We start from the raw sequence: 20,821 nt of genomic DNA on the forward strand, positions 1-20,821 counted from the left end.
TGCCTTTCGCTTTCCTCTGCTAACCCTCCTCATCCTCCAGGAATCAACCGAAGCCTCTCTCCCTACAGGAGGTTTCCCTGACTCCCCTCAGGCTGGTGAGGGCCCTCCTCTAGGGTCTCATGCCATTTCTCCATCCCTCTATCCCTGTGCTCATTCATTCATCCAACAGATACTTACAGAGGACTAAACGTGGGCCTGGTTTTGTGCCAGGCCCTGGGGGTAAACACCAAAGAGCAATAATAGCTGACATTCGTATTACACTTGCTGTGTGCCACACGCAGCTCTAAGTGCTAGTGTTTTCGCTCGTTTACTCCTCTCCTGTGGGGGCTTTGAGGGAGATATTATTATTATCCCCATTTTACAGATGGGGAAATGGAGGCCCAGGGAGCTTAAGTAACTTGCCTAAATTCCCATACCTCAGCCAGGATTTGGACCCGGGCAGTCCATTCCTTTAACCACTGCACCACTCTACCTCCTGACTGAGACAGACACGGCCCGACCTCACCGAGTTCACTGTCCCGGAAGGAGACCATTAATCAGGCAACAACAGAACAAGGGAAGGGGGACCACCTAACCCAGGGGGCCAGGGAAGGTGTCTGAAGCAGTGGCACCCACCCAAAGACCTGAAGGACAACAATGTGTTTTTTAGAAAATCCGTGTCCTGCCTGTGTGGGAACAGACAGGAAATGGCAGGAGTGGAAGCAGGGACATCTTTTGTTACACGTCTGTCACCCCACAAGTCATTCATTTTCTCATTCCACATCCATTTAATGAGCCCTTACTGGGGGCCGGGCAGGTGCCAAGGGCAGTGGACAAGCAGACAAAATCTTGTCTTCACGGAGCTGACATTCCAGGGAAGGGATGTCAGCAATAAAGAAACCAAACGAATAAAAGATCTCATATGTTATGTGGCGATAAATGCTACGGAGACAGGGAGGGGCTGCAATGTGGAATGCAAGGACCAGGGCAGGCCGCACTGAAAGCTGACATCTGAGGTCAGGGAGTGAGTGGGGTGTATTTCTAGGGGAAGTCCATTCCGGGAGGAGGAATGGAGGAGCAGCCAGGGCACAGGTTCTGGGGGGAGCCTGCCTGCTACACGTCAGGCCTGATCTGACCTTGTTTTCACAGCACCCTCGGACTGCAGGGGACAGGCTGCCATATGGTCCAAGACAGAAGCCGGGAGCCCTCTGGGGTCAGGTAAGCCATGATGATGTCTTGGACCAAGGTGGTGGGGGTGAGAAGTAGTTGGACGCTGGAGCCAGGGCAAAGAGACAGACATGCTGACAGATTGATGTGAGGCTGGGCCTCAGCCACAGGCGGGATGGAGTTGCCATCATCTGAGATAGGGAAGACTGAGTGGGGAACTGACTTGGAGAAGAAGGCCAGGAATCCAGTGCTGAGGCTAGGAATCGTGGCTCATTCATCATTCCTGTCCCCAGCACTAGTATCATAAATGTCCAACAAATGCTTGTCAAATGAGTGCATGAATGGATGGATGGACAAAGTTGGGAGGGCTAGGTGGCCAAGGCCATCAGGTGAGGGGCTTACGGGGAACACCTGATCCTGCTCCATCTCCCCCACTCCACCTCGGGTGCCCTGGCTGGCTCCCGCCCATGCCCACACTTGCATACACACACGAGCCCTCCCCTACCCTCATCCCTGCAGGGGAGGGTCTCAGGCTGGCCGGGGCCTGGGCTTGTCTGGACTGCCAGTCACACAGTTGCCTTGGGGTTTGGATGGAGGAAGAGGAGGCAGGGCATCCTGGCAGGCAGGACTGAGCTGGGCTCATCCTAAAAATACATCTCTGCATTCTGCCAAGGGCTCCGAGGAGTTCCTGTCCTATGCCTGGGCTCTGATCAGTGGGATGGAAGCCAATGCTTTGGGGAGAGGGGGGTGGGACAGGGCAGGAAGGAGAGGACAGCAATGAGGGGGAGGAGGGGAAGGCCCGGGCTCTGCTTCAGCCTGGGGAGGCTTCTGGGAGGAGCCAGAAGATGGGTTTTTGCAGGGCAGGGATGACACAGGCCTTTATGTGGGTTTGAGGATGAGGAGGTGTTCTGGGTAGCATCCTGGAGCTCTGAGCACTGCAGTGTTTGTTTTGTAGCTGTGGTGGGGTCATGTGGCCTGGGGGCTGCCTGGTGGTGAGGGGGGGCGGGTGATGCCTGAGGGCTACCTGAGCATGTGGTTGCTTCCTGCCTGAGATGCAGGGTATCGTATTGGCCAAGGTGCCCAAACAGAAAATGGGGCTAACATCACTGTGTTTGATCTGAAGTGTTTCTTCTCTGCACCCTGATTCTGCCTCCTTCCCGCCCTTCCTTCTCTGGGTCGGGCCTGAAATCTCCAGAAGGACTATATCTAGTCTTCCAAGAAGAAGGGGCCTGGAGCACTATATAGTGCTGTGGTTAAGAGCATAGCTCAGGTGCTCTTAAAAAGCTGTGTGTTCCTGTGCAAGTTACCTCACCTCTCTGTGCTCCTGTTTCCTCATCTGTAAAATGCTGATAATAGCTCTTTCCTTAAAGGCTTGTTGGGAAGAAGATTGAATGAGATAATAAATGTATGGCATTGAGCACACCGTTCCTGGCACATTAGCAGGCACCTAACAAAAGGCAGACTCTGTCCCTCCTCAGGCCCAGGGGGAGGTGAGATGACTTGCTCAAGGGGCACCAAGCGGTCTATCTGGGGTAGATCAGGACCGGGACTTGGTGTTTCCCTCCTGTATCCATGTTTTTCCTGCTGCATCTCCATCTTCAGGAAGAAGGAAGACACTCGGAGCTCCAGGAGACGATCACCGTGGAAACCCATCTGCTGCTTCTTGTCTGCTGCTGTTTGTTTCCCAGCTCTGAGCGGTCTGGGTGTCTCACTGCAGAATTAACAAGGGCAGGGGGCTGGAGGCTGTGTGAGCCTCTGGGGTCTCAGCTCTCACTTGCTTGTTGTTCAGATAACCCCAAACCCTGGTAAAGGCCTGTGGGACCCCACGACATGAATCCAGCTCCAGCTCCAGCTCCAGCTACCCCTCGGCCCCACCAGGATGAAGAGCAGTTCTTGCTCATAGTGGATAACCCACACCCGGACCCCACCTGGGGGAGGGCCAGGGGAGCAGCCCAGGGGATCTGGGGACAGGAGTTGGGGAGAGCAGCTCTGGCCTCTGTTCCTCCCCCAGGCACTGCCGCGTGACCTTGGACAAGTCAGACCCTTTTTTCTGGGCCTTCAGTTTCTCACCATCAGCCTAACATGATAGCAGACTAGGCTTTCCAGACTAGGCTTTTTAAAGATCTGGAATTCTTACTCAGAAGTAATTCTGACACAAGTTGGCAGGTCAGTCCTTCCCTTTGCCATCCAATCAACACTTGACTTTGTTATGGAAAAGTACCTAAAACTTGGAAGTGAGGCAATGAGGAAACTGTGTGACCTTCATCGGTCCACTGAGCATCAACTAACAAGCCAAGGGTCATGTGACTCCCCATGTGTTCAAGCCTAGACATTTTATGTCTGAGAACTAAGGTGCTAATTTGTAGAAAACAGATAAAATACAAAAGATTTTTGTCCGATAGTGATACAATTGATTTTTGACCCATAGAGATCACCCCAAAGGTTATAGGTCACGCACTGTAGGGCATCTGCAGTTTGGGATCTAACCAGCAATCTTCTTCCAGCATTCTCTGTGCTTCCTTGATGATCATCAGTGAGTCCTCTCCACCAGCTTTGTCATCCTGAGCATGTCCTCACAAACGAGTGACATACAAATTTGACACATGCTCACTATGCATTTGTATGATAATTTTTTAACATTCAGAAGATTCTAATTTGATAGCTCACTGAGCCTCATTTTCCTCTTCTGTTAAGTGGGGAATTCGAGGGAGGGGCTGACACATGTGCTGACCATGTGCCAGGCACTATTGAGCTCTTCACATCCACGATTTCATTTAAGCCTTGCAGCAAAACTGCCAGGGCTGGCGGCTATCCTCCCCATTGTACAGGAGAGGTTAGTGAGGTTCAGAGAGGTGAAGTGATTGCCCCAAGGTGACACAGCCAGTGAGAAATAAAGCCTGGATTTGGACCACTGCCTCACAGGGGGCTAATTCCTGCTTCACAGGTTTATTGTGGGTTCGTTGAATGAGATAACACTTGGGAAAGTGTTTGGTAAGCTGGACAGGTAGGCGCACACGTGAATAATTACAGTCAGCTCCAGGCTGCCTTCCAACCAGCCTCACCTAGACATGTCCCAGGGGCTGGGCTCCCCTCCCCTGGGAGGTGGGTCTCTGCCCCCTGTAGGGTGGGTTTCTGTTACCCAGAGAAAGCTAAGGGGATCGAAGCAAGCAGGCATCGCTGGGCCAGCCCCTCACATGCAGAACATCCCTGCCTGAAACTGCAGGCTGAGCTTCCCGCCCTGGCTGCACCTTGGGGGGCTCTCTTCCTGGGACAGGGGCCTGGGGGACAGCAGGACTGGACAGGCGAAGAATGATTGGTCTTGAAGTCATTCTGTTCCATCCTCCTGAGTGTTTCCTCTGATTTAGACCCTCTCTGAAGGCTCCAGAAGCCATGCCCAGCCTCCCCCAAGTCCTGAACCCTCTCACAGCAGCCTGCACCCAGACACCTCCATCTCAGCCCTGGGTGCCAAAGGGTTAATCAGTGGGGCCAGTTTGGCAAATGTTTACCTAGTAGGCAGGCTGCCTCAAACCTTGGGTAATTAACAGCCTGCTTTCCAAAGCCAGGCAGGAAGATGTATTTCTCCTCTCCTCCCTCCCCAGGGATGCCACTTGGCAGAGTAAACACAGCTTTCCGTTGGCTCTTTGAGGAGATGCCTAGCAGAGGAGCGGGAGCTGGGGGCAGGGATCAGGCCTGGGGGGAGCGGGCCCAGAGGTGGGCTCCAGGGAGGAGATGCAGGGGGCTCAGTCCCATTTTACTTGGACCCTCCTGACCCTGGTGCTTCTCCATGTGGCCCCCTGTGGCATGGGGTGACCCCTCCTCTTAGATCTGTGAGTATAACAAACTGTCTTTTCCATGGCAATCGTCTCCTGATCTGCTGGCCTCGCCGTACCTAAATAATAATAAAACCTATATTTTAAAACAAACTCCTCCAGGGGCTTCTATCACACAGAATAAAATCCAGGCTTCTTTCCATGGTTTAGAAGGCTCTCCTTGGTCTGCCTCTGCCTGCCCTCCATGACCTTATCTCTTGCCCCCTCCCTGGCTCACAGTGATCCAGCCCCATTACCTTCTTTCTACTCCTCAGACCCAGCAAAGCCATCACCACCTTAGGACCTTTCCCCTGGCTGTCCCCTCTGCCTAGAACTTTCTTCTCCCAGAGCTCAGCATGGTGGCTCCTTATTGACATCCCAGGCTCAATTTACATGTCAACTTCTTTTTTTTTTTGAGGAAGATTAGCCCTGAGCTAACTACTGCCAATCCTCCTCGTTTTGCTGAGGAAGACTGGCCTTGAGCTAACATGTGTGCCCATCTTCCTCTACTTTATGTGTGGGATGCCTTCCACAGCATGGCGTGCCAAGTGGTGCCATGTCCACACCCGGGATCTGAACCGGCGAACCCCGGGCCGCCGAAGCTCAATCTGTGAACTTAATCGCTGCACCACCAGGCCGGCCCACATGTCAACTTCTCGGAGAGGACTTCTCTGAACACTCACCTTCAAAGAATAATAATAGCTAGTGCTTCTTGGGTGTTTTCCATGCGCTGGGCACCATTTTATACACTTCCCATGTATTCACTCTTGGAATCTTCCCAACAACCCTATGAGGTAGGTTATTATTATTTCCATTTTGCAAATGAGGAAACTGAGGCTCAGAGAAGTTAAGTGACATGACCAAAGTCTCACAGCTAACAGGCAGGAAAGCTGGGACTCAAACCCAGGAGCCCATTTCCAGAGTCTGCACTCTGAACCACTGTGCCTTATTTCTTGGTGCAGAGTAAGTTCATAATAACTATTAGCTACTGTTATTATTATTGCCTTTGACAGAAGCTGAATTTCACCCACCCATTTTCTTTACATGAATTTAAATTCCTTTAGGCAAGTCACTCACTGTCCCGTTTGTCCCTCCTGCTCTCTATCATTTTATACCAATTTACCTGACTGGCTTGGACCCTGAAGGCATTCATGTTTGCAATCCCTCCTCTGGGTGCCTCTTACTCATTCACTCATTCTTTTTACCAACACCCACTGTGCCAGATGCTGTGCTAGGCTCACAGAGACAAATAAGATGGCAACCTTGCCCTCACGGAGCCCACGGCCGTGTGGGGAAGCAGACGCGCACACACATGTCACTTCACTGCATTGTCATGTATGCTGCCATGGGGATATCAATGAGAGTTAGGGAAGCACCAAAGAGCACAGGGGGATTCAGCCAGGAAGGATTTCCCAGAGAAAGTGACATCCCTGCTGGGTTTGAAAAACTGGACAGGAAGCCAATGGGAAAAATGCTGCACAGGCAAATGAAAACAGCACCGACAAATGGATGGAGGTGGCCGAGTGTGTGCATGTCTAGGGACGAGCCAGTACTTTGCAGGAGAAGGAGGAGTGAATCTGACTGGCTGAAGGAAGTTGATCCAGGTCTTGAGGGCTTCTGGGCTTCCAGCAAGGACTGCACCCTTTGTTGTGGAGGCTGAAAGCAGTCCTAGAAGGATGTGAAGTGGGGACCGACACAGTATTGTTGGTAATGGTTCTGCCCCCACCCCACCCCCATTTTCTGAGAAACCTGCTGAGAAACTGGTACCCACCAGGCCAGCTCATGTTCTGCAGGCTGGCAAGCCTTTACTAGGCATTTGATGAGCTTGAGGATAACAAGGCTAGGGGCCAGTAATTCAGGCCTTCCTCACCCTCTGGGTGTCCCTGAACTAGTGTAGCCTCCAAAAATCATTTTTGATGGGAGATTCTGGGAAGCAGGATGTAGCCAAGGCCAACTGAACTCCTGAAACTATGGACGGAGCCAGAAAGTAGGAAAGGTAATGCCCTCACCAGTTTTCCCCTCTAGGTGGGAGTGGGTAGGATGCCTGGCCTCTCCCTTTGCAGACAGCCCCCTCAGATTGGCCTCCTTTCTCTGGACTCCATGGTCCCCTCTCATCTGAGCTGTGGCTCTGGCGACTGCCTTGGAGGACATCTCCCCAGCTGTCAGGCCTGGGAACGTCAGAGCAGCCTCAGAGACCTCAATTCCTCCCCTTTCCCTCCAGCCAGGCATCAAGGTATGGTAGCAGAACAGGTGGATCTGGGTTTCCATCCTGGCTTTGCCAGTCATTAACTCTAAGACCTTGGGCAAGTCACCTGGCCTCTGTGAACCTTGGTTTCCTGACCTGCAAACTAGGAATGGCACTACTGACATCCCAGAGTTATTGTACCAACTGAACAAGATGGAGTATGCCAAGTACTTGGCACAAACATGATTCTTACCAGTGCTAGACACTGGTGGCTGGAGTCCACCAGGTGGAGGGTGGCAGGGATGGAGTGAAGGTGGACAGTGAATGGACCACAATGGATTCAACACATGTTTCAGCAGAGGAGACAGCAGTTACAAAGGAATGGAGGGTGACAGGGCATGGCAGGATTAGAGAACATTACATTCCCCAAGAGTTTGTTGTGCCTGAAGCAAGGGATGGCTGAGAATGAGGAGCTTGGAGATGAGGCAGGAAAGATTAGCTGGGGTCAGGATGGGAAGGGCCTTGAGCTGAGCCAAAGGGCTTGGGCTCCATCTTCAGGCTCCTTGTCCTGTGATGTAGTGGTTAGGACTGTGGAATGCAAATTCCAGTTCTGCCGCTTGATTTGGTAGCCTTGGGTCAGTAACTTAAGCTCTGTCTTAGCTTACATTCACCCAAAAGCAGACTCTGAGGCTCGGGGGCTGGTAGTCCGCTTGGCAGGTGATTTCAAGAAGCAGAGGTGAGGGCATGGAGAAAGTGAGACGGAAGGGAGAAAGCATTAATGTGCGGTTACAGCCATGAGCAACTGGTGTCGGTTCCCCTGGGGCCCTCGGAGGGACAGTATGAAATGCACCTCAAGTCATCCTATCTTGGGATGGGGAGGCATCAAGTCTCTCGATGGATGAAGGTTGCCCTTGGGCTAGGTAACACCCTCCCCCTCCTTCCTGGCTCATGGATGCCAGGGAAAGCCCTCAGGCAAGGAAGCAGAAGAAGCAAGACCTTGAGTGGAGGGGCTCTCAGTGTGCTGGAAACCACCACGCTGGCAAGGCAGCTCGGAGCAGGGACTGGGGAAATGAGGCACGTACCAACGCCACCTGCTATTACCTCTCCAAGCCCGTTTTCTCATCTGAAAAATAGAAAGAATAAGACATACTTCCCAGGAGGACTAAAAGAAGTGAAGAATTTGAAAGTACCTAACGACATGTCTGACACATAGTAGATAATCGAGAAATGGTAGGTATATTGGACTCAGCTCAGATGCCACCTCCTCAGAGAAGCCTTCCCTGATTGTCCTATTGAGAGTAGCTCACTCCTTTCATTCTTCACCAAAGCATCCTGTCTATTTCCTCTGGAGCGTTTAACATAACATGAAGTCATCTTGGTTACATGTTAGTCTATCATCCGTCTCTCCTCACTAGAATGACAGCACTGTGTGGACAGGGAATTAATCTCTCTACTCACTGTTTGAGCTCCAGCAATGAGCACAGTGCCTGGGACACACTAGGTACTCAATAAATATTTTTTGAAGGGAAGTATTATTATGGTAACAATAAGAGAAGATCAGTCCTGTTCTTGACCTTTATTAAGCATATATTCTGTTTTTTAACAAGATGTTAAAAGAGGATTCATCCAGACTCCAGCTCTGGGTCCCAATGCTCAAAACAGTAGGTGCAGCCGTATTCAGATCAGGACCCAAGCCAATTCCTCCATCACTAGTCCATTGCCCACTAACTTGCAGGCTATGATACAAGAAAGAGCTAAGAGTATTCGAGCAGGTTTCAGCTAAGGGCAAGGGTATTTTGGGAGAGCTTGTCTGAAGGCAATGATTTGAAGAGAATAAAGCTATTGCATAATTTTGCTCTTTCTCAGAGTCAGAATTATGAAGAAGCTAATGAAGTTTAAACTTCAGAGTCCCTTCTGAGGCCCTGGGAGGGGACCTAGCAATGTGTTCACACTGTCAGATGTTTTGCAAATTTTGAAAAAGTGAGTTAAAATTCTTTTTCTTAAAGAAGGCCCCTCCAAATTGTCCCCCCAAATTATAAGCTTCGAGCCTCACAAAACCTGGATCCACCTCTGTCCTCTATCAAATCCAAGCCATTTAAGTGACCAGCGATCCACGGGTTAGCTCATTTAATCCTTGCATCAACTCTATAATGCAGATACCATTGTTGTCCCCATTTACGGATGAGGATACCAAGGCTTAGGGAACAGGCAGTGCCCAAGATCTCACAGTTAGTAAGTGGCAGATCTGGGGTTTAAAGTCCATAGCCTGTCTCCAGAACCCAGACTCTTAATCATAGTGCTTTCCAACGGTATGTATTTGTTTTCTTGTCCACTTTCCCCACCAACCATGAGGTCCCCAAGGACACGAAGACAAGGCATTTCCATACACCCAACACCCAGCACCCAGCCCAGAAGAGACATCAACACATACTGGTATGTAAGGAAGAGTAAAGCAGGCCCTGGTCTCCAGGATCTGGCCTGGCACTCACAGCTGGGCCTTCGTATTCCTGGCTGCACATAATTTCACAGAACATCAACATCAGACAAGGCCACTCTGTGACCATGATGGATCAAGATACAAACAGGACCACTTCGTAAGCATGTCTGAACACAGACATTGTCTAAAACACAAAAAGGCCCAACCATCCCCCTATCTTGTCTAATACTGACTACTGCTTCTTACTAATGACAGCTTTACCTTTTGTCTGTTCTTCCCTCCTTCTGGATAAAATTTATTAAGATCCCCAGTCATAGAATTACCCCGACTTCTTACAGCATCTGATCCAGAACAAAGCCCTGCTTCCTTAAGCCCTCTGTGAAATCATCTAACAAAAGCCCAAATTCTACAAGTCCTTTCTGACATCCTCTTTCTGAGATGCCTCCAAGGTTCCCCATCATGTGCATTTTCCCTCCCTACAACGAGTATCCAACTTCTTCAGTTACAGGTGTGTTTCTGGTGGTCTTCGACTGGAATGGCTTTGACACGGGTGTCATCCATTGATGGATCACTGAGCATAAAATATCATTGTCAAAAGTTAGAAAATTTTGTTCCCCCCAAACGAGTTGATGATCATAGAAAGAAAAATAGTGGTTCTCTCTAGGGCATGGGGATGAGTGGTTATAAACAGAGAAGGGACACGAGGCAAACTTTGGGGGTATTGGAAAGGTCCTACCTTTTGAACTAGGTGATCGTTACACCAAATGTTAAAAAAAAAAAGTTAATAGGTACACTTAATATTAGTGCACTTTACACACTTTTTGGTATACATCTTACACTTTGATTAAAAATGCTTTGTCCACCGACTTCATCAGGTAGTGGGGAGAACAGGAAATCCAAAACTGGTCACTCAAATACCAATCAAATCAACAAGGAAATAATAGAATTAAATGAAAAATTAGACCAGATGGACCTAATAGATATATATAGAACACTTCATCCAAAAACAGCAGGTTACACATTCTTCTCAAGTGCACATGGAACATTCTCAAGGATTGACCATATTTTGGGAACCAAAGCAAACATCAATAAATACAAGAGAGTTGAAATAATATCAAGCATCTTTTCTGATCATAACGCTATTAAATTAGAAATCAACTACAAGAAAAAAGCAGAGAAAGGTGCAAAAATGTGGAGACTAAACAACACGCTTCTCAACAAACAATGGATCATTGAAGAAATTAAAGAAGAAATCAAATATTATCTGGAGACAAATGAAAATGAGAACACGACATACCAAATCATTTGGGATGCAGCAAAAGCAGTCCTAAGAGGGAAATTCATCGCAATACAGGCTCACCTCACTAAACAAGAAAAAGCTCACGTAAGCAACCTCAAACGACACCTAACAGAACTAGAAAAAGAAGAACAAACAAGGCCCAGAGTCAGTAGAAGGAGGGAAATAATAAAAATAAGAGCAGAAATAAACGATATTGAAACAAAAAAGACAATAGAAAGGATCAATGAAACAAAGAGTTGGTTCTTCGAAAGAATTAACAAAATTGACAAACCCCTAGCCAGACTCACCAAGAAAAGAAGAGAGAAATCGCAAATTAATAAAATCAGGAATGACAGAGGAGAAATCACAACAGATACCAATGAAATACAAGAGATCATAAGAGAATACTATGAAAAACTATATGCCAACAAATTGAACAACCTGGAAGAAATGGACAAATTCCTAGACTCCTACAATCTCCCCAAACTGAATCAGGAAGAAATGGAGAATCTGAATAGACCAATCACAAGTAAGGAAATAGAAACGGTAATCAAAAACCTCCCCAAAAACAAGAGTCCAGGACCAGACGGCTTCTCTGGAGAATTCTACCAAACATTCAAAGAAGACTTAATACCTATTCTCCTCAAACTGTTCCAGAAAATTGAGAAAGATGGAGAACTCCCTAACACATTCTATGAAGCCAACATCACTCTGATCCCCAAACCTGACAAGGACAACACAAAGAAGGAGAACTACAGGCCGATATCACTGATGAATATAGATGCAAAAATCCTCAACAAAATTTTGGCAAACCGATTACAGCAATACATCAAAAAGATTATACACCATGATCAAGTGGGATTTATACCAGGGACACAGGGATGGTTCAACATCCGCAAGTCAATCAACGTGATACACTACATTAACAAAATGAAAACCAAAAACCACATGATCATCTCAATAGATGCAGAGAAAGCATTCGACAAGATCCAACACCCATTTATGATAAAAACCCTCAGTAAAATGGGTATAGAAGGAAAGTACCTTAACATAATAAAGGCCATATATGATAGACCCACAGCCAACATCATACTCAATGGACAAAAGCTGAAAGCCATCCCTCTGAGGACAGGAACAAGACAAGGGTGCCCACTTTCACCACTCCTATTCAACATAGTTCTGGAGGTGCTGGCCAGAGCAATTCGGCAGGAAAAAGAAATAAAAGGAATCCAAATAGGTAACGAAGAAGTAAAACTCTCGTTGTTTGCAGACGACATGATCTTATACATAGAAAACCCCAAAGAATCCACAGAAAAACTATTAGAAATAATCAACAACTACAGCAAAGTAGCAGGGTATAAAATTAACGTGCATAAATCAGTAGCATTTCTATACACTAACAATAAACTAACAGAAAAAGAACTCAAGAACTCTATCCCATTCACAATAGCAACGAAAAGAATAAAATACCTTGGGATAAACTTAACCAAGGAAGTGAAGGATCTATACAATGAAAACTACAAGACTCTCTTGAAAGAAATAGGCGATGACATAAAGAGATGGAAAGACATCCCTTGCACATGGATCGGAAGAATAAACATAGTTAAAATGTCCATACTACCTAAAGCAATATACAGATTCAATGCTATCCCAATCAGAATCCCAAGAACATTCTTCACAGAAATTGAACAAACAATCCTAAAATTCATATGGGGCAACAAAAGACCGCGAATTGCTAAAGCAATCCTGAGCAAGAAAAACAAAGCCGGCGGAATCACAATCCCCGATTTCAAAACTTACTACAAAGCTACAGTGATCAAAACAGCATGGTACTGGTACAAAAACAGGTCCACAGATCAATGGAACAGAATTGAAAGCCCAGAGATAAAACCACACATCTATGGACAGCTAATCTTCGACAAAGGAGCAGAGGGCCTACAATGGAGAAAAGAAAGTCTCTTCAACAAATGGTGCTGGGAAAACTGGACAGCCACATGCAAAAGATTGAAAATTGACCATTCTTTTTCTCCACACACCAAAATAAACTCAAAATGGATCAAAGACCTAAAGATTAGGCCTGAGACAATAAGTCTTTTGGAAGAGAATATAGGCAGTACACTCTTTGACATCAGTTTCAAAAGAATCTTTTCGGACACTGTAACTCCTCAGTTGAGGGAAACAATAGAAAGAATAAACAAATGGGACTTCATCAGACTAAAGAGCTTCTTCAAGGCAAGGGAAAACAGGATTGAAACAAAAAAACAGCTCACTAATTGGGAAAAAATATTTACAAGCCACTTATCCGACAAAGGGTTAATCTCCATAATATACAAAGAACTCACACTGCTTAACAACAAAAAAACAAACAACCCGATCAAAAAATGGGCAGAGGACATGAACAGACATTTCTCAAAAGAAGATATGAATATGGCCAATAGACACATGAAAAGATGTTCATCATCGCTAATCATCAGGGAAATGCAAATCAAAACTACACTAAGATATCACCTTACCCCCGTTAGATTGGCAAAAACATCCAAAACCAAGAACGACAAATGTTGGAGGGGTTGTGGAGAAAGAGGAACCCTCATACACTGTTGGTGGGAATGCAAACTGGTACAGCCACTATGGAAAACAGTATGGAGATTTCTCAAAAAGTTAAAAATAGAAATACCCTATGACCCAGCCATCCCATTACTGGGTATCTATCCTAAGAACTTGATATCAGATATCTCAAGAGTCCGTTGCACCCCTATGTTCATTGCAGCATTATTTACAATAGCCAAGACGTGGAACCAGCCTACATGCCCAGAAACTAATGATTGGATAAAGAAGATGTGGTATATATACACAATGGAATACTACTCAGCCATAAAAAAAGACGAAATTGGCCCATTCACAACAATGTGGATGGACCTCGAGGGTATTATGTTAAGCGAAATAAGTCAGTCAGAGAAAGACGAACTCTATATGACTCCACTCATAGGTGGAAATTAGTATATTGAGAAGGAGATCTGATTGGTGGTTACCAGGGAAAAGGGGGGGTGGGGGGAGGGTACGGAGGGGGAAGTGGTGTACCCACAACATGACTAACAAAAATGTACAACTGAAATCTCACAAGGTTGTAATCTATCATAACATTAATAAAAAAAAAAAAAAAAAAAAAAAAAAAGGTAACTTAGCAACAAGGCAAAGGCCAGAGTGGGATGGTAGCGGACTGGAAAGGAACCGTGGGCTGTTGGAGGATGGGATCTATGATGAAAAGGCTGGAAAATCAACCCCTTTCTGAAAACTTAAAGCATTTGTGTTGTTTATCCCAGAAAAGACTAGATTGGGAGGAAATGCAATTGAATGCAAGTATTTTATTTCGCAACAGGGAAAAGTTTGGGCCAAGGCAGGTCTTCCTAACGGTGACAAAGGAGGTAAAAGAGCCTGTGACATCCCTGTCCCTGGGAAGTTTAAAACGCCATTGGCCAGCAAATGTCCCCAGTGTGGCCTGGTCTAGGAGTAGGAGACAGAGAAACCACCCCCAGTTGCCCCTTTCGTGACTAGGGACTCTGGTTAGTCATGAGTGTTCTGGGCCAGCTGCACAGCACTGATTAATTAGCCAAAGAGAGTCACTCTCTGATCTGCCATAAGCTTTTTATGTTCTGCCACCACTGCCACCAACTACAGCTTTAATTAAATCTGGGGCTTAATTACCACAGTGCAGCGCTGCCATCACTCTCCAGATGACTTTATCTCGGCTCCTGGATGGATGGTGGTGGCGTCAGTGTGTCAGGAGGAGAGTTGAGCCTAAAGTAGTCTGAAGCCCAGACTCTGGATGCTGGTGATTTGAGGGTATGTGGGGTGGTTGCGTGGAGGGATCAGCTGTAGGGCTCAGTGCCTGCCCTCAAAGAGCTCACAGTTTATTGGAGAGCTAAGACCTCCCACCTAGGAGATGGGACAAGGTGGTGTAAGCCCCCAAATGAGAAGTGCACACAAATATCCCAGCAACTGAGTGTGCTGAGGCCCCTTGGCACTGGAAGGATCAGGGAAGCTGCATGGAGAGGGAGGGCCTAGAGGAATCTTAAAGGAAGAACAGGATTAGACAGGCCACCAGGCAGGGCAGAGTACTAAGTGGAGGGAAGCCCATGAGTAAAAGTGTGGTGGTAACAGTGAGAACCTGTTACATCGGGAGATGGGTGAGGAGGTAAATGTAGCTGGGGGCAGGGCAGAAGAGAGGCGATCCCTACTGCAGCACAGCATGAGCAACGCTTCTGAGAAAGTAGGTGAGGGGCCAGGTTGGTGAGGACCTTGAAGGCCAAGCTAAGTTGGGACCTCATTCAGTAGGTAGCAGGAAGCCGCTGAAAGTTTTGAAGCTGCCTGAATGATCCAAATTTGTTATGGAAGTTTACAAGAGTTTGAGGATGCGGCCCTGCCTCCCTCCTCAGGTGTCTCTCTATTCCATCCCTTGCACACTGTGCTCCAGCCAGAGTGCAAGACATTCTCCACGCTCCCTGTACTCCTGGCTAAGCCCTAGTCCTTCAGTTCTCAGTTTTAACACCTCTCTGCGATGCTTTGCTGACACCATCCCATTTCCCCCATTAAAACATATATCGCTGGGTTGTAATTATTCATTTGGAGGATTCATAGCGGAATCCTCCGCTAGATTGTGAATTCTTTTGAGGCTAGGGACAGTATATTGTTACCAGTGTGTCCTCAAGAACCAGCATAGGGCCAGTAAAGCGAGGATGCGTGGAGAGGCTGGTCCGGGTTTAGGCAGGATCAGTGATCTCTCAGGCTCCTCCCTGTTCTCAGCCAGTGAGTCTCTGGAGGACAATGGAAAATCACGTGTCAACAGGTACAGGTTGGTAGGCAATGTGCCCTTATTTTGAATTATCAGTCTCATATTCTCACAGCAAGCAAAGTAATGGTAGCGGAGGGAACACAAATCAAGCTCCAACCGCCTCCCCACCTTTCTAAGAATAAAGCCAGGCTGTGGCTATTTCTAGGCACGCCTGGGAGTTATTTGAGGGATGGTGAGGCGGAAGGTTACCAACCGGGACTACAAGAAGTAACCCTCCGCGGGAGCCTTGTAATCGTGGGAGCGGCTCCTCGACCACCAGAGGGAGGACTGGCACCGCAGCCTGGGACTTGGGCGGTTTCCCCCAACGACGAGAGGCTGCATAGAACTCTGGGAACTGTAGTCCTAGGGTCGTAATGCAGAATCTTACGCGGTGCACGTCGGGAGTTATAGTTCCGGACAGAGAGGCGGGAAATACTTTCAAGCGCCAGTCCTGAGTTCTGGAAACTACAACTACCGAACGGCCACGGACTCCGGGACAATTTCTCGTTTCCGTCCAGTTGTCCGTCTGGGCTACTTCTGAGAGGTCAACTTGACTGGGTAAGTTTGGTTGGAGAACGTTCCGCTTCTGAACTGAGGTGTCTGCAGACTTTCTCATATTCCAGCCCGGTTTGGGGGCTCCTCGTTTCAGTCCCAGGAACTCTACATTAATCTTTCATTTTTTCTGTTTCCTATTCAGACACCTCCAATATCCACCCGCACCCTGAACCCTCCCACTATCATCTCGTGCCCTCGTTCCCGGCGCCCCTGGAATCCCACGCTGAGCACTCGTTTCAGGACCCGGCCCCCACAGCACCACCCTGAGCCCACAGAATCACCTCTCTGATACCTGGGCGTCGTTATGCTCCACACCTTCTATACGCTTCACTCTTACCTTCACTTTCCTGTTTTTCATGCTAGTAAAGAAGAATCGCCATTTCTTCTTCTCAATCTGGGGAGGAGCCCAGGACTCGAAATCAGCAGACCTGGGCTTCAGTCCAGCTCTGCAGCTCTCTGGCTGTGTGACCTTGGACGAATCATACAACCTCTCTGGGACTCGCTCTCTTCATCTACAAAATGGAGATGACAGTTACTCTGTCAGTCTTAGGGTGAGGATGTGTTGTGGAGCCCATAAGCTAATATGTGTGACAGTGCTTTATAAACTGTAAAGCCTCCATGAGCGAGAGAGATTACTGTTATTATAATTATTAATGCTCTGGCACTCTCTTACTTTGCCTCCTTTTCTAGCTCTGTGTCTTGTTGCTCAGGCCTGCCCCTTGGGCGCTTGGTGTTTCCATTCTCTCAGAGTAGGATATTTCCTCATGTTCTCCAGAGACCAAAGGTCAGACTAATGAGCTTCAAGTCTCCGGAGAGCTTTGTCTGAAAGGAAGCCCCAGAGAAGTGCTTATCTTGGACTCTGTCCTGAAATAGCCAGTGATGAAAAGTCCACACAGCTGGCAGAGGGGCGGTCCCTGCTGCCTGGAAACAGGGCCCCAGCAGGAGATGGACAGCTGCAGTGTAAGCCTTATCCGTTCCCTCTCGGCTCTTTTGGGCCTGTTGAGTAGACTCCGGTTTTGGTAGGGGTGTCTCAGACCCGAAAAGGCTGGGAGGAAAGAACCATTTTGCCAAAGTGTTTATCCAGAAAAAATGAGAGAGACCTTGGCTGGGTATGATGAAAGAGGGACATAGCATTGTGAATTAATTCCAAACATTTTATGAGCACTTAGAATGTATCAGGCCCTAGGCAATATCAATTTTCTTATTTAAGTTTCACTTACGAAGCGTCCCCATTTTACATAGAAGGAACTTAGGCTCACAGAGGTGCTGTACTTAGTTATGCAGTAGTCTCCCCTTATCTGCGTTTTCACTTTCCCCGGTTTCGGCTATCCACAGTCATCTGCAGTCCAAAAGTATTAAATGGAAAATTCCAGAAATAAACAGTTCATAAGTTTTAAATTGCACGCTGTTCTGAGTAGTGTGATGAAGTATCTCACCGTCCTGCTCTGTCCAACCCGGAACGCGAATCATCCCTTTGTCCAGCGGATCCACACTCTGTGCGGCGCCCTTTAGTCACTTAGCCATCTGGGTTACCAGACTCACTGTTGGGATGTGGCAGTGCTGGTGTTCAAGTAACGCTTACTTTATTTAATAATGGTCCCAGAGTGCAAGAGTAGTGATGCTGGCAATTCGGACATGCCAAAGAGAAGCCATAAAGTGCTTCCTTTAAGTGAAAAGGTGAAAGTTCTTGACTTAAGGAAAGAAGAAGATTGTATGGTAAGGTTGCTGAGATCTACAGTAACTTTGATTACAGTATATTCTTATCACTGTTCTATTTCTTTTTCTTCTTTTCCCCAAAGCCCCCCGCCCAGTGCATAGTTGTGTGGTCTAGTTGTAGGTCCTTCTAGTTGTGGCATGTGGGATGCCACCTCAGCATGGTGTGATGAACCATTCTAGGTCCCCGCCCAGGATCCGAACCGGCGAAACCCGGGACCGCCCAAGTGGAGCACGTGAACTTAACCACTTGGCCACAGGGCCGGCCCCATATTAACTGTTCTGTTTTATTATTATTTATTGTTGTTAATCTCTTGCTGTGTCTAACTGATAAATTAAACTTTACCATAGGTATGTATGTATAGGAAAAAACAGTATTTATAAATAGAGTTCGGTACTATATGGTTTCAGGCATCCACTGGGGGTCTTGGAACATATCCCCTGTGGATAAGGGGAGACTGCTGTAATAAAAATTAGAACTACCATCCATGGTTATAGTGCCTTTTATATATCAGGTGCTTTACATACATTATTTCATTTAATCCTCATCAACAATTTCATGAGTGATTATTATTATTTCTCTCATGTGGATGAATTATGAGAGGCACAGAATTTAAGGAACTTGTTCAAGATCCCTCAGCCAATTAAGTGTCAGAGGTGGAATTCAGACTGTGACCATAGTCTTTCTTTTCCCACTATATCATAGAGTCTTATTTTTAGATCAAAAAGACAGAGATTGAACAATTGAGAGAGTTTGAGTCAAAGCCAAATAAAGGAGCATTTATTGGTCCCTTCTGTGTAGGGAAAGCATGAGGATAGATGGTTTGGCCTACAAAGAAATATAAAACAGTCATTACCTCTGTAGTATATCTGAAGAGATAAGGCATAAGTGTGTAAAAAATTAAACAGCATTCACTGAATGAGTTGGTTATTGAGACCAGTTCTATGCAGGGCACTACATTAAGCCTAGTGACTGGCGGGAACCTGCTTCAGGTGGCCACGGGGATTAAACCAATGAAATCATAGTCATTATTTCCTTAATGTGAGAGTGGTGGACTGGAACACCGTGTACACTCAGTAAATATTTCTTGCTTGCACATATATACGTACCAATCCAAGAGCTGTCCTAAGGCAGCCTATGATTGGTTACCAGGTGAGGGATGCAGGCAGTGCTTAGAGTTGAGAGGAGTGAAGGTTGGATGGACTTGGCAAAGCCTCACAGAGGACCGGAGCTTTGCCTGGGCCTCGATGAATGGGGCGGGTTTGGATGGGTGGAGAGGCTTTTGGATAGGTACCACCAGGAGCTGTTAAGATAAGATGAAAAAAAGAAGGTAGAGACACCTGGGCTTATTGCCTTGGAAAATTCCATGGCGTTTATTAGAAATGACTCTGGATGCTTTGTGTGGATGTTTCTTAGGCAAAATTTGCATGCCAGATTGGCTTTTCCCATCTCCCCTTTCTACTTGGGCATCAGTCGATGCAAGCCCAGGGAATCCAGATTCATTTTCATGTTAGCCTCACTCTGGCCAATTCTCTTCTTTAGTTTTTATTTATTTCCAAACTTAATTTAGTTGGTCACCTTCCCAGAAACTTTGCAGGACTACCAGAGAGTTCTACTCCCCTTCTGTTTGGCTGTTTTCAGGTCCACTCATCCTAATGCTTATCCCAAGCACTGTTCTCTCTGCGACGTAAGACCAAACTCTCTTCCCATAAGCAGCTGCTATCGTTCTGGTCACCCGGTTCTGAAACCTGACTCATCTTTGCCTCTTCCCTCTCCCTGGACTCTCCAAATCCACTCCGTTGCCAAATGTTATTGTTTCTACTTTTCACTCAATCAACAAATATTCCCTGGATACTACACTAGGTGCTTTAAGTGGGTGATTTCATTTTATCTCCATAGCAACCCTGTGAGGATGGATAGGATTCTCATCGTACAGATGGGGAATTAGGCTTAGAGAGATCAGATAACGTGCCCAAGGTGAGAAAGCCCGGCAGCAAAGGAGCTGGGGCTCAAACTTGGGTCTTTCGGGCTTCATATCTCTCATATCTTTGACCTCATTTCCAGAGTTGATTCCAACTCCTTAGCTGAGCACTTGAGGAAGAGCTTCCCTCCAAATCTGGTCATGACTTCCTTCTCCCACCTTTGTCCGTTGCTGACTACTTGCTGTTTGTCACATGTGCCTTCTTACCTCTGTGCCTTTGCTCATGCACTTTCTTCTGCTTGAAAGTCAACTTTCCCCAGCTTCCCCTGCCTCCACTCTCAAGCTAACGGAACTCTCTTTCTTCTCAGTGCCCCTGTGGTATTTTATCTGACCCTCTTTGATGGCAGTTAGAACTTGCTGCTGCTTCACTGTCATGTGGGTGACATGTGCCTTGTGCCCCCCCCGTAGGTCTTCCGCGTGTATGCCCTCAACAGCAAGGGGAAAAGGTCAGGGTCTGGGGCCAAGCAACACACGTTCAACTTCACTCTGGCTAAACTGTCTTCTGACTGTATCAGGAACTTAGCTTCTTTTTTAAAAGAACTGGTTTATTTTAAAATTTGCTTCGGAGAAACAAAATGAAGAAGTCTGTAGTAGAAAGAAAATCATTTATTATCTTCCACAGTTAAAGAGAATGATGTTAGGATTATTGGTTGTTTGGGGTTTTCCATTGGAAGTTGGCAATTGGGAAATCTATGTGTAATAATAGTTCTGCTGGTGACCTTGAGCAGCTCACGTAACCTCTTAGGACCTTGATTTCTTCCTCTGTAAAGCACATGTGTGTGCTGGGTAGAGGGTCAGCCTGGGGAGATGATTCTGGGGAGGATTAACAGAAATGATCTCTAAGGTCTTTTCTTGCCCAGACATGCTTTAACGTGAATTCTCTGATC

The 20,821-nt window shown here is 47.0% G+C and overlaps 1 protein-coding gene and 1 long non-coding RNA gene across 27 annotated transcripts in view; one reads left to right on the forward strand and one right to left on the reverse strand.

The window, feature by feature from the left end:
- Positions 1–6,271: 6,271 nt before the first annotated feature.
- On the reverse strand, positions 6,272–16,701 carry LOC139081967 (uncharacterized). 3 transcript variants are annotated; one of them, XR_011537535.1, is made up of 4 exons: positions 16,577–16,701; positions 15,548–15,667; positions 8,137–8,263; positions 6,272–6,623 (listed from the first exon to the last, which is right to left on the reverse strand). It is a non-coding gene; the product is annotated as an uncharacterized lncRNA (long non-coding RNA). The 3 variants fall into 3 exon arrangements; XR_011537534.1 differs by lacking the exon at positions 6,272–6,623 and having other exon boundaries at positions 7,467–8,263; XR_011537536.1 differs by lacking the exons at positions 6,272–6,623; positions 8,137–8,263 and adding an exon at positions 8,712–10,148.
- The window catches only part of PAFAH2 (platelet activating factor acetylhydrolase 2), a 39,857-nt gene continuing 34,969 nt past the window's right edge, over positions 15,934–20,821 (forward strand). For 12 of the 24 annotated variants that reach the window (XR_011537528.1, XR_011537532.1, XR_011537527.1 and 9 more), the window contains exon 1: positions 15,963–16,242. The gene's annotated coding sequence lies outside the window, so the exon portion shown is untranslated. Of the gene's footprint in view, positions 16,243–16,381; positions 16,791–20,821 lie in introns of all 24 variants that reach the window. The other 12 variants (XR_011537530.1, XM_070610644.1, XM_070610638.1 and 9 more) reach the window with 6 other exon arrangements.

The sequence above is a fragment of the Equus przewalskii genome, chromosome 2, assembly GCF_037783145.1.
Source record: "Equus przewalskii isolate Varuska chromosome 2, EquPr2, whole genome shotgun sequence".
In the NCBI taxonomy this organism is placed as follows: domain Eukaryota; kingdom Metazoa; phylum Chordata; class Mammalia; order Perissodactyla; family Equidae; genus Equus; species Equus przewalskii.